The 14,270-nt window shown below is 47.8% G+C and overlaps 1 protein-coding gene across 4 annotated transcripts in view; it reads right to left on the bottom strand.

The window, feature by feature from the left end:
* The window catches only part of ERI3 (ERI1 exoribonuclease family member 3), a 1,639,940-nt gene that overhangs the window by 759,791 nt on the left and 865,879 nt on the right, over positions 1-14,270 (bottom strand). The window lies entirely within an intron of this gene.

Below are 14,270 nucleotides of genomic sequence, written 5' to 3'. Positions count from 1 at the left end.
TTATTTTGCCAAAAATATATAAGGTCTTTGCTGGCGGAGCGAAGTTGTGAACTCACGGAGTTTTTGTTCAACTTCGTGGAGTTCTACGTAGTAGTACTTCGCCAACTACGCCCACCCTTGCTACAATAGTACATGTTCAACAGACCTTGTGCTGTACTAATAGGCACTGCAGGGCGGCTGGCATACTGTGCCTTATAACATTGCTTCATAACCAGACCTGGTGCTACATTAACACGTGCTACACTAACAGGCACTATGGTGTAGGAGGGACACAGTGCCTTACAATTCGGGAACTTAACCAGGCCTAGTGTTGCACTAAAAAACACACCAGAGCAGGAAAAACAAGGTGACTCAAAACCTTTTTTTTTCTAAACCTCCACCTAGTGCTGCACTAAAACCACACCAGGGCAGAATGGCAAGAGAGACAATGTCCCTTACAACACAGCTTCTTAACCAGACCTAAATCTGCACTAACAGGCACACCAGGGCAGGAGGTTCAAGGTGCCCTACAATACTGCTTCTCCCTAAAAGGGCCAAGCACTGAACTAAGTCCAACTCAGGCAGAGATGACATATCTTACACTTCAGGCTCCTTTTCTCTACACTGGATACTGCACTAAAAGGCATGCCAGGGCAGGAGCGACAAGGGGCCTTACAGTACTGCTTCAAAACCATACCTAGCCCTGCACTAAAAGCGCCCAGGGCCAAGTAGAACCCGACCTCTTACAATAATGCTTCTTAGGCAGTACACCTAGTGGAAGAACAACACATCTTTCAATATTGCTTCTGAGCCAGACCCACTGCTCTGCAGCCATGTGTCCCATTGAAAAGACAAGAAGGTGCCTCAAACACTGAGTCTTTAGACACCAGGCATAAAGCTGCGCTAACGGGTGCTTAGGGAAGGACAAACAAGGTAGGTGCCTTATTAAACTGCTCTGTCTCCAGACTTAGTGCTGCACTGACAGGCACGTCAGAGCACGCAATACAACGGATCGTACAATACTCTACTCTCCCAGCAGATGTAGCGCTGCACTGACATGCACGCAGAGCACGCAATACAACGGATGGTACAATACTCTACTTTCCCAGCAGATGTAGCGCTGCACTGACAGGCACGTCAGAGCACGCATTACAACGGATGGTACAATACTCTACTTTCCCAGCAGATGTAGCGCTGCACTGACAGGCACGTCAGAGCACGCAATACAACGGATGGTACAATACTCTACTTTCCCAGCAGATGTAGCGCTGCACTGACAGGCACGTCAGAGCACGCAATACAACGGATCGTACAATACTCTACTCTCCCAGCAGATGTAGCGCTGCACTGACAGGCACGTCAGAGCACGCAATACAACGGATCGTACAATGCTCTACTTTCCCAGCAGATGTAGCGCTGCACTGACAGGCACGCCAGAGCACGCAATACAATGGATGGTACAATACTCTACTTTCCCAGCAGATGTAGCGCTGCACTGACAGGCACGTCAGAGCACGCAATACAACGGATGGTACAATACTCTACTTTCCCAGCAGATGTAGCGCTGCACTGACAGGCACGACAGAGCACGCAATACAACGGATCGTACAATACTCTACTCTCCCAGCAGATGTAGCGCTGCACTGACAGGCACGTCAGAGCACGCAATACAACGGATCGTACAATGCTCTACTTTCCCAGCAGATGTAGCGCTGCACTGACATGCACACCAGAGCACGCAATACAACGGATCGTACAATACTCTACTTTCCCAGCAGATGTAGCGCTGCACTGACAGGCACGCCAGAGCACGCAATACAACGGATCGTACAATGCTCTACATTCTCAGCAGATGTAGCACTGCACTAAGATCTATCCTTTGGCAGCAGTGCACGAGGCCTTACAATATGACACTGCTTGTGGTCTCGCACAGATAGCCTTTATGCCCCAGGTGTTAACCCACTTACACGGAATTCGCCAGTCCCTGCAGCCAGCGTCGTGTACGGCGCGCTCCCGGGGTTCCTTCCCAGCATAAACCCACGAGGCATCAAATTTCTACAAGGCTTTTTATTTGGACATGTATGCAGGATAAAAACTACTTCAGTGAGACTATCAAAATGACATGGATTTTTAAGCCCTGAAGAATTTCCAAGAGAACAAAACATGCTGACGTTCAGGATAAACGTTATCTTTGGCTACAATTAAACCGATTTTATATAAAGAATGAAAAAATAAAGGATTCAAAATAAACTGCGCTTTGCACCACTGTGACAGTTTAAACGGAAATTAATGTTGGCTACTGATCAATATCATGTGATTATCAGTATAATGAAGTTACCTATATACATACACACAGGTGCTGGGCAGCACTATCCTGTCACAAGGTGCCTTACAATACAGATTAATTTCAACTTGACCTAGCACTGCCCTAACACCTCCCACAGACAGGAAGTGTACAGAACTACTACATAATCCTTTTAAAAACGCACATATAGCACTGCACAAACACCCGCTTCTAGGCACAAAGGTAGAAGCGGTCTTAAAACTCTTCTTCTCCAACATCAAGCCAGGCAGCAGGCGCTACACCAACGGCCACCACAGATCGGAAGGTACAAGGTACTGTACTATCCACATGCTAACCGCCAGGCTCATCACTGCATGAACGCAAACCTCCTGACAGGAGGTAGAGGATGCCTTACTTGTCTGCTCGTCTCTACCAACAGTGCCCAAACACACCATTCCAGGTACAGAACCAAAACATCCCTAGTGATCTATGGGTTGGGGTGCTAGAATCAAAGTACTGGGGTTCTCATCGTGTGGTCAAGCCATTAAAGCCCTCTGCTGCCTTCAATACTATATCACAGCAGTATTCAGAACTATAGGAATGAGCTGAAAACTGCTTGTGCCAGGTGTACCATCTTGAGTTTCTATTGTTAGATATTGCAAACACAGGCGGCCCATAACCCAAGGCCCATAACCCAAGGACCCACCCAGGAACAGCACTCACGAGCAGAACTATTGTCTCTTTTGGAAAAGAAAGCAACTCCCAAAAGATCTGCCTCCAAGTAAATCTTCAAAGAGGGGTTGTTGAGATGGAAAACAATACTCAACACCCCACCAAACACCCCTCTATGAGGCTACTAGCTGGTAGGAGTACATTTATTGTGTTAAGGTGTACAAGTGTAATGCTTACTTATCCGCATATATAGTCCAGTGACACCTTGTAACAGGGACCATGTTCACCCTCAACCCAGGTGTTGCTTTTAGCCCCTGCTACAGTGAATGTGTGTGGCATGAAATGATGTACAAGTGTCTACCTCGGTAGTACATGGCCATACCCCAATACTTCGCCTTTCCTCAGTTTCACTCTTTGGGAACACACAAACGTTCTCACCATAGAAACTCGATCAAAAAGAAGGAGCGCTAATCACTGCAAGGTATAGCAATCTACTCAGCACCTTTCAAACGACAAGAGCAGAACAAGCCCTGTTCTGGTCAGCAGCAGAGGCCCTCAATTTAAAATTCTGGCCTTTTGCTTCGCAATCCACATCTGACTCCAACAGCAGGAGGAGCCTGCAAAGATGCAACCACACTGATTGGCTGTGCCAAGCATTTGAAAACTACAAAAGGCTTGGTTGGCAATGCTCTGCTACCAAACTGGCACAAACAGTCCTTGAAAGCCAGAGCTACCCTAAACTGGACTCTCTGCACATGAGCTGCATGGCTCAGATTGGCCCGGACCAACCCTGATGTGACAACTCCTGGTCTGTCCACCCGCTAACCTGGAGTACTGTACACACTGAGCTACCATCCAGTCAGAAGAGATTCAGACTGCCAGAGGTTATCCAGAAATCCTATCCCAGAGACTCTGCAGATGGACCCTACAAGCAGGGCACAGTGCAGGTATGCGGACCCCCAGGAGTGGTAACTGTGCTTGGCCAGCATGCTCTCTCGCAGCACCACCAGCCTGTGTGATGAGACACGGAGCGAAGCCTGGGGAACACACAAAGGATGGTAAAAGGGGATTCTGCCTGGATCTCACCATGTGCTGCATGTTGTCCTTAGGCCTTGGCGATAGAAGAATGTACCTTCGCTATTTTAGGGCGATGACAAAACTCTTGAAAAGCTTCAGCTAGTACCTGGCTTCCTTATACCATCGACCAAGAGCTCGTTGACTCAGATCACAAGTTCCTTTTAGTGAACTTTGGCCCTCCGAGGCATGCATTACAATGTATTGTTTCGAGTTAAATCCAGTAATAATCCTCCCATCTTCAAAAAGGTCTCCTTTGAGTTTACAACCATTGACTCCAAGTGGCGGTCATGTATGGAACTAAAAAATATATATTCAAACTCCAAAGTGTCTTTAACTGTAGCTGGGAGACAGTCTGCACTTCTTGCATCAAAGAACTTATAAGGACGAAATTAGATAACACACTATGGTGCAGTGCCATCCAAACCCTGGTTTACTTTATCTCTGAATTTCCTCCATGTTTTTTTTCTTTTTCCAACACTTTTAGGGATCCCTAAATCCTAGGGACCCTCCAAATTGCAGATTGGTCCACCTCAGGGTAATTTCTTTTAAGGTGAATCATGAGAGGAGACACTCCATTGCTCTCCCCACCCCATAGTCCTAAGGGAGTATCTCCCAATGAGCCTCTTGTGCTAAAGCGTCCGCTGGTAGCAGCTGATTGAAATGTTTGGGTTGTCTAGGGCACAGAGTGTAGCGGTCGACAATCCTTATTATGTAAATCCTTTGCTTCAGACATTCTACACCTCAAGCACAGGTTGAACTTCATCCAGACCTGAATGCCCAGAATCTTCCTGAAGTTTAACCCAGCCTAGTCTGAAATCCTGGTATATGGCCAACAACAATCAAGATACAGTACAAACGAGGCTCAATGACATGAGGCTTGAAGGATTCAAACCCACACTTTCACTGAATGCCAAGTCACTTGGAGTCACCCTGGACACCACCCTCACCCTCAAGGAATACACTGCTGCCAAAAAACAAAGATGGCCTCGTACCATCTCTCTCTAGTAATGAAAGTCAAACTGTCTCTTCTAGGAAGCAACTGCAGAGCTACTGTTCAATCCTCATACCCTCACATCTGCCCTACTCCGCGACCTTTCAGACTCCTCACTGGCACCCCTTCTGGGAATCCCACATGCTGCACTACATCTCATCTACAGCCTGAACAAATATGATTCCATCCCCATCCTCCGTTGTCTCCTGTTTGCAGCTTGCACCATCATCAAAACCAACGACATAGTGTACAAAGTTACCACCAACAGCAGCCCTGCTTATCTAGGAGACAAGCTCACCATCACTATGGTATTTCTGGAGCAGAAACCTATCTAAAGACAGGAGCACTCTTGATAGATCGTGGACAAGCAGGAGGAAGAGAAGTCGCGGAGAAAGACGTGAGAAGAGTGAGAATATAAGCGGGGCTTTAAGTGGGTTGGGTCCTGTCTGGTCTCCTGCAGTATTTATAAAACAACGTTGAAACGGGACCTTATCGGGCTCAATATTCATGTCCGTAACTCTACTAAACACAAGCATTAGAAATGCAATAGGTCTCGCAGCATTAGAGTTAGTGCTTTTAGAATTGTTAATGGTTTTTTTTGTAAATCTTTAGCATGAGGTTGAGGGTGAGGGGTTGAGGGTGAGTGAGGGTGAGGGTGAGGCTGAGGGGCTGAGGGGTTGAGGGTGAGTGAGGGTGAGGGGTTGAGGGTGAGTGAGGGTGAGGGGTTGAGGGTGAGTGAGGGTGAGGGGTTGAGGGTGAGTGAGGGTGAGGGGTTGAGGGTGAGTGAGGGTGAGGGGTTGAGGGTGAGTGAGGGGTTGAGGGTGAGTGAGGGGTTGAGGGTGAGTGAGGGGTTGAGGGTGAGTGAGGGGTTGAGGGTGAGTGAGGGTGAGTGAGGGGTTGAGGGTGAGTGAGGGTGAGTGAGGGTGAGTGAGGGTGAGTGAGGGTGAGTGAGGGTGAGTGAGGGTGAGTGAGTGAGGGTGAGTGAGGGTGAGTGAGTGAGGGATTGAGGGTGAGTGAGGGTGAGGGGTTGAGGGTGAGTGAGGGTGAGGGGTTGAGGGTGAGTGAGGGTGAGGGATTGAGGGTGAGTGAGGGTGAGGGGGTGAGGGGTTGAGGGTGAGTGAGTGTGAGTGAGTGTGAGTGAGGGTGAGTGAGGGTGAGTGAGGGTGAGGGAGGGTGAGGGAGGGTGAGGGAGGGTGAGGGAGGGTGAGGGAGGGTGAGGGAGGGTGAGGGAGGGTGAGGGAGGGTGAGGGAGGGTGAGGGAGGGTGAGGGAGGGTGAGTGAGGGTGAGTGAGGGTGAGTGAGGGTGAGTGTGGGTGAGTGTGGGTGAGTGTGGGTGAGTGTGGGTGAGTGTGAGTGAGTGTGAGTGGGGGTGAGTGGGGGTGAGTGTGGGTGAGGGGTTGAGGGTGAGTGAGGGTGAGGGGTTGAGGGTGAGTGAGGGTGAGGGGTTGAGGGTGAGTGAGGGTGAGGGATTGAGGGATTGAGGGTGAGTGAGGGTGAGGGGTTGAGGATGAGTGAGGGATTGAGGGTGAGTGAGGGTGAGGGGTTGAGGGTGAGTGAGGGTGAGGGGTTGAGGGTGAGTGAGGGTGAGGGGTTGAGGGTGAGTGAGGGTGAGGGGTTGAGGGTGAGTGAGGGTGAGTGAGGGTGAGTGAGGGTGAGGTGTTGAGGGTGAGTGAGTGAGGGTGAGTGAGGGTGAGTGAGGGTGAGTGAGGGTGAGGGAGGGTGAGGGAGGGTGAGGGAGGGTGAGGGAGGGTGAGGGAGGGTGAGGGAGGGTGAGGGAGGGTGAGGGAGGGTGAGGGAGTGTGGGTGAGTGTGAGTGAGTGTGAGTGAGTGTGAGTGAGTGTGAGTGGGGGTGAGTGGGGGTAAGTGTGAGTGAGTGTGAGTGAGTGTGAGTGTGAGTGGGGGTGAGTGGGGGTGAGTGTGGGTGAGGGGTTGAGGGTGAGTGAGGGTGAGGGGTTGAGGGTGAGTGAGGGTGAGGGGTTGAGGGTGAGTGAGGGTGAGGGGTTGAGGGTGAGTGAGGGTGAGGGGTTGAGGGTGAGTGAGGGTGAGGGATTGAGGGATTGAGGGTGAGTGAGGGTGAGGGGTTGAGGGTGAGTGAGGGATTGAGGGTGAGTGAGGGTGAGGGGTTGAGGGTGGGTGAGGGGTTGAGGGTGAGTGAGGGTGAGGGGTTGAGGGTGAGTGAGGGTGAGTGAGGGTGAGTGAGGGTGAGGTGTTGAGGGTGAGTGAGTGAGGGTGAGTGAGGGTGAGTGAGGGTGAGTGAGGGTGAGTGAGGGTGAGTGAGGGTGAGTGAGGGTGAGTGAGGGTGAGGGAGGGTGAGTGTGGGTGAGTGTGGGTGAGTGTGGGTGAGTGTGGGTGGGGGTGAGTGGGGGTGAGTGGGGGTGAGTGGGGGTGAGTGTGGGTGAGGGGTTGAGGGTGAGTGAGGGTGAGGGGTTGAGGGTGAGTGAGGGTGAGGGATTGAGGGTGAGGGATTGAGGGTGAGGGAGGGTGAGGGATTGAGGGTGAGTGAGGGTGAGGGGTTGAGGGTGAGTGAGGGTGAGGGGTTGAGGGTGAGTGAGGGTGAGGTGTTGAGGGTGAGTGAGTGAGGGTGAGTGAGGGTGAGGGGTTGAGGGTGAGTGAGTGAGGGTGAGTGAGTGAGGGTGAGTGAGTGAGGGGTTGAGGGCGGCGTAGTGTCGCAGAGTTGCCCTCAAAGAAGGGAGAACCAGGCCCTTAATTGCCAGTAATTATTGCAGCAGATCGAGAAACTGATTTGCATGTCTCTGCCTTGCAGGGGACCTAGACTATCTACTTTGGAAATGTAAACAGGCCTTTGAGCGCCATATGTGAAGAAAAACAAAGGAAAACATACAAGACCGTGAGAGAGGGGTCAGGGCCCCTCGCCCCAAGAGCGAGATAAAAAACACAGTTTGCTTTATTTTACCCCTATTCCTTGATATAAAAAACGTTACTTATTAAATCTAAAGACGTGAGGAGGGGAGGGAAACACTGTTTCGGTATATAGGCGGCATACAGTGAATAACATATCCAATGCGCGGGGAATATAGGAATTAACCCAACTTTATACATCCGTTCTTAACCTTTTCGACGAGGAGGCGACAAGGGAATATCACCACTTAACTATACAACCAAGTTCACTGTAAAACGTCTTCCTAATTCTTTTTAAGGTTTCATAAAACCAACATTTAAGAGGAGACATAAAAAAGGCATCATTTACGTCAAAAAGTGATTGAAAGTACTAGCGAGTCATGGACATTCCGTGGAGGGGGGCGGTGCGGGATAATGGTTTAGGGTTCTTAGTTCTACAAAGTATATGTCGTTGTCAATTCCCATGCTGTTATATACCATAGAGATATATAGAAGACGAACATTTACTAGCTAAAGCATCACCTGAATGTGCAAAACCACAACAAAATGGTTTGGGGAAAAAGCAATGCAAGTAACCCATTCAAACTTTGGCACTGCAACCACTTCTACGAAGGTGAGCACACTTTCACTCTTTTGTTAACTTTTACCAAAAGAGAGCGTGAGAATGACAAGCGCTTTCCTTTAGAGACAACCGTCTGCACGAAACGGTATTAGTAGATATTTACACAATTTCTAAAACATTCAAAATATAGTTACCAACACCGACTGCAAAAATATAGCAATCGAACAACCAAAGAAAAACTTGCGACTCCCTATGATGAAGGTAGCATGCAATTGGAAAACAAGGAGGCTTACCAACCAGAGCAATCTCAAACTCTGTTCGACTTCTGGGGCAGCAAACTAAACAAGCCTTTCACCGTAACACGGCGGGCAGGGGAGGGGGCGGGCAGGGGAGGGGGCGGAGAGGGGAGAGGTGCGACACGGCAGGAAGACGGAAGGAAGAGAGGGGAGGGGGAGGAGAAATGCGACACGGCGGGAGGTCAGAGCAAGGAGGCAAAGCCATCAAGAAGGGCAGTTATAAAAAATGTCTCACTACTTATGGAATTGTTTTCGCTTTTAATGTTGCACGGAAATTCAATACCCACCATTGTCCTCACTTTATGTATGTTTTATGGGTTTTTAGGTTAAAAAAGCAAGTTCGCCATGGTGCAAAGTCCTTTGTACCCGGAAAACGGTTGCAGAATTTAATTTGCGACCATTACTGTTTGGCTTGGTTTGAATTAAGCGAGTAGTGAGTTTTCTTTCTCACAGTAGAATTCACAGACCTCTTTTGTGGAGTAAACTTCTGGACTCCCTCTGAGAACTGTGCTTTCCAGGTTTTAGCTCTACCCCGCTCTATAGTTCTCATAAGTTTATGCAATGTTTGCCTTTTAATGGCAAGGTGATACACTTGCCTGGATCTAGATTCAGAGCAGGGTCAGTCAGGGTAATATATTTCCCTCCAGTGATTTAGTGCGGATGACGGCTGGTCTGTGGATGCGACACCTAAGCGTGCTTGCTTCTGGCTGGTCAGTAGCACGCGCCTTGCATTGGACAGTGTTCCCGGTAGAGCATTGGGAGGTTTGGGCCATCTTTATGATGGCCAACACAAACAAAATGGCTGTGCATATTTCCACCTCGTTTAACGCCAAGGAATTCATACCTCGTCCAAGTTTTGATGGGGGTCCAACCGTAGCCGTGAAATAAAATATTTCCAGGACGCAGGCGACAAGAGAGGCTTCAGTTCTCTGCGTCTGGCCGCAGCCAGACTTCCACCATACCGCTTGATTCACGGAAGGAAGAGAGGGGAGGGGGAGGAGAAATGCGACACGGCGGGAGGGGGCGGAGGGGTTAACAAAGACGGAGGGCAGGGGAGGGGGCGGGCAGGGGAGGGGGCGGAGAGGGGAGAGGTGCGACACGGCAGGAAGACGGAAGGAAGAGAGGGGAGGGGGAGGAGAAATGCGACACGGCGGGAGGGGGCGGAGGGGTTAACAAAGACGGACGTGCACGCGCACGCGCTTTTAAGGTCAATGCGCATGCGCATAAGCTCAATGCGCATGCGCATTGACCTTAAATTTATCGTGCACTGCAAGGAATCGCCACGATTCCTTGCAGTGTGGATAAAGAGTGGATAACTCGCAATAGTCTCGCTTGCTCGATGCGCATGCGCATCGACAACAGGCGAGACCTAAAAAACACTGATCCATTTTCTACAATCCCTAAACTGGTCCAGGACAGTGATGCAATCCCCATTTACATTTTACAGCTTTTCTTCATCTTGTATTCTCAGATAACACGGTTTGCTGTTCACGATGCTGTGCATTGTGCATACTTTGAACTGAATCGGGTGAGTATTTACAACGAGGCACAACTGAGACCTCGAAAGTTAAAGTCTAAGGGAACGCGAGTAGCTCACACGGTCAGTGGGGCATGAACGTGTGCAGACTTCTTGCACAGCCAGTCCTTGACCTCAATGCAGGGTGCCCAGAGAGATGGTCGCATATGTGCCAATTGTAACTGTGGGAAAGTGTGAGATATGCAAGTGCAGGATTTGAGAAACACGTGGGGAGATAAAGGGCATGAACGGCTCTGAAGGTGAGAGACTGAAGAGCAAAGTAATGCTAAGGGGAGGAAGAGGCAAACATCCCAAAGCCACCAACCCTTCCTCAGACCTTGGTGATGGTTAACATTTTTTACAATTAAAACATTTTCACTTCTAATCATTCACAACAATCTTACCACAGGGAGCAGATATATTGCAATGTATTTGTAGGACTCAGACGGTGGTGGGTGGGCAGAAGGGAGGGGGTGGGTGGATTATGAGTTGATGCTTTGATTCATATCCATTAGAAGGTTAAGTATTAAAGAACAAACTGTCAATGCACATGCAAGAAAGATTATTTGGGCATGAATAATATGCATGAGTTGGGCACTATATGCTGTGTAAAACCTGACTTGGTCATGCTCGAAACCTGTCTCTGTGTCTGTGCCTTTGCTTTGTATACCAATAAACACAGTTTAAAAAATATATATTCACATCAAACGTGGTGTTCACTAATCTACATAATCTAATCTAACTAATCTAACAAACACTGGCAAAGCCATTAGGTTTAGCTTGTTTTAGGTAAATGTTTTAGTTGTATTGCGACAGGTCTCATTCAAGAATGGAAAGCTCTGATGTCCCCAGATACTGACTGGCCAGGTGGCACACTGTGCGGAGCACATCATTTTAGTTTATGTGTTTTAAGCCACACACTTAATTACATATGCCATGTCACTAGTTCAGCTTTTTTGCCCACACCCCTTTCAGAGACCCCTCCACCTGTCTTAACCCTTTAAGGCACAGAATGAAGTTTTATGGGACTCTGGGGGTTCAAGTAATGATGCAGGTGGGGAAAGACTTGAGGAGAACTCATCTAATTAACAGGTGGAAAACCAGTGTAGAACACACAGAGACAATAGGGGCAACAGTGTAATGATCCACAGTGGTATCAGCTTCAGAGAGATAGGAGAACGAGGAAAGATAAGAGGTGATAGCGGTGGGGGTGATGAAGTAGCTCTACCTCAATCAATGGGATTGGGGTTAATAGTCTTAGAGATTAGAAACACAGACATACCTCTCCAAAGAACATATCAAGTTTTACAGTCCAGGTTTTAATAGGCCCTGAAATCTCATTCTTCTGCAAGTGCCTAGTTTTCTCAGAGAAAAGAAGCACTGGGGCTTGCTCCATTCTGGGCACGATCTGAGGTGCGACCTTCCTTTGGCTTTTAGTGAAATCACGATCCTGCCTCATTTCAGGAGGGTGATCAAAACTTGGCAACTTTCAACTTATCTGATTCTGCACAGGACTGCATCAGCTGATATTTACAGCATCAGGTAGTTCATGTGTGCACATGCGTACTATAATTGTGTCACATATTTAATTAGGAACTGGTGTCTGTGAATATGAGCTGATACATGTCTCAAGAACACTTATAATCTGTTGACGAGGTATGTTATGTTATTGTGTGTTTTATTATATTGTAATTGCATTTATTTAGTGCTTGCTACCCCTGATGAGGTGTTGAAGGGCTATTTGGCGGGTAGCACGCTACTCCGCAACCCAAAACAGGATTAGTGGTGAATTAGTATAGGGAAATATGAAATTAATTTGAGTGGTGGACACGTTAGTCTGCTATTAGGATTGAAAAGGATAGTGGAGGGATAGAAGAGGGAAGAGTATAGAAAGGTTTTTTTTTTTACATCTAGCCATGCTTTTAACAAAATATGTTGACAATAAACAATGCATTAAAATCTGAGCTTGGCCCCCAACAGTGTCCTACCCCTGGGGACAGCCTTCTTTGCATCTTGCTGTAAGAACTACCTCCATATAGGTGATCTAGAGGACATTTTGGAAACTGTGGAACCAGGGGAAATGGTCTTTAATCCTGGTCTCTGAATGGGATAAAGTTGTGTGATCTTAGACATTCATTTTTTCGTCTTTGGTTATCCTTACAAGATTGGAAGAATTTATAATATGACTTAGAGTTTGTAGGAGTGTGATCATAAAACTGGATTGGAACACAACATTGGATATTATGTCTTTGAAGACTGAAGCCAGCCTTTTGGTTCACGCATCAAAATGCAGTGGGAAAGCCAAGATCCTAGGAACAGCTTCACTTAACTGTCTGATCTTGTGCAGCTATGATGCAAGTTGTATAAATGTTTTATGGTCGCAAACAGTCCAAATAGCTGTGTACACCCGCAGAAATGTTGTTTGCTATTTACTAAACCCATTTAGGAATCAGTAATATTTTAAAGGTTTCTAAAATTTGTGTGGACTCCATATCGATTCAGTACTTGGAAGGGCATATTATAAGTGTCCCTTTCAAAAGCTCAACTGATACGAGTTCAGCCCGTTTACTTTAAGGAAAAGGGGACGATTAACAAAAAAAGTAAGAATAATCTTCATTTGAAAAGCTATCAGAGACATGGTGGTCAGCTGACCCTTGCAGATCATTATCGATCCAATCGAATAGCTATTTGCGAATACCTCATGAATATTAATTGTGACTCCTTCAGATTTGGAATTTGTACATAGTTTGGGTCTACACAGGTAGGAAAAATACTAGTCGCAAATTGAGACTACTTTATGCGATGTAATAGTACACCTGACCCTTAGTCATCCCAGTGCATTTGCTCCTTTCTCTTTTCATGAGACGTTTGAGACAGTCTCACTACCAAATTTAGTCCCAAGGACAAGCACCGTTTTAAAATCAGGCATGCTTAAAATAATATTTTTCATGGCTAAAAGGCAACTGATGCAGGTAATTACTATCTGGTACACCGCAGTCCCTGGATAATGAATCACCATGTGTAGGAAAGTGTCCTTTCTGCATGTTTGCTCCCTACCTTTTTGCTAGCTACCTAATGCAATTTGACTGAGTGTGCCCTGGGTCCCTGCCAATCAGGTTCCCAGAGCCTGTGTTCTTTCCCTAACCTCTACCATTGTTTCCACAATTGGCACAACTCTAGACTATATGTAAGTCCCTTGTAAGGGCATATATAGTACCAAGGGCATGGTAGCCAGGGAAAGGCCACCGAGAGCTGCAGCAGGCGTTATCCCTTTCTCTGACATCGCTCACCACACACAGGCACCATTGCCATTACAGCCTGTATGCTGTGGTGCAGCTAGAGGTGAAGATTCGACCTAGCACTGTGTGCCATGCCTGCCCCGCATGAGGCCTAGATAAGCCACTCTTAAGGCAGGGGGCTCTATACCTCCCGTGAGGACCTACCTGCATGAGCAGAAGTCCCTAGAATATCTAAGGCCATTCTTAGATATAATTGCCCAGCAAAGCCATCTTGAGTATATGTTCTAGAAACTGGTCATTACGTGTTTCCTAGCACCATAATGCTTTACTGAATCCAGGGATGTTTAGTCTCAAACACCTCAAAATAATAAACCTGCACTGATTCCAGTGTCAGACTTATTATTCTAAGCACTCAGCAGTATATCTCCCAATGGGGACCCCTGAACCAAACCAACCGCTGGGGGTTCCTGACTGGTGAACACCAAGCCTGCCACCACGAAAAGAAACCTATTTGCCCTGACCCGAAAATCAAAACTATACACTGCACAAGTAAATACGTATTAATCAATACATTGACCAAATTGTTAAGAGTAAAAAAGTCAAAGCGTCAGAGGCGAAAAGAATGCTATGTTTGGTTGTTTGCTTATGCAGGGCCTTCTGCTCTGAATGGGCCTCGATCACGCAACTCCTGCAGCAGGAAGGGGGGGGGGAGCCCCATGGGTCCATGGTAAACGAATATCTAGTCGATCTGTGAGGCTCGGGGCCCCCGCCATCCCATTCTGCAGGGGGCAGGTG

The sequence above is a fragment of the Lissotriton vulgaris genome, chromosome 1_1 (assembly GCF_964263255.1).
Source record: "Lissotriton vulgaris chromosome 1_1, aLisVul1.2, whole genome shotgun sequence".
Classification (NCBI taxonomy): domain Eukaryota; kingdom Metazoa; phylum Chordata; class Amphibia; order Caudata; family Salamandridae; genus Lissotriton; species Lissotriton vulgaris.
Note: the sequence above shows the minus strand (reverse complement) of the source record. Positions and strands in the feature narration are given on the sequence as shown.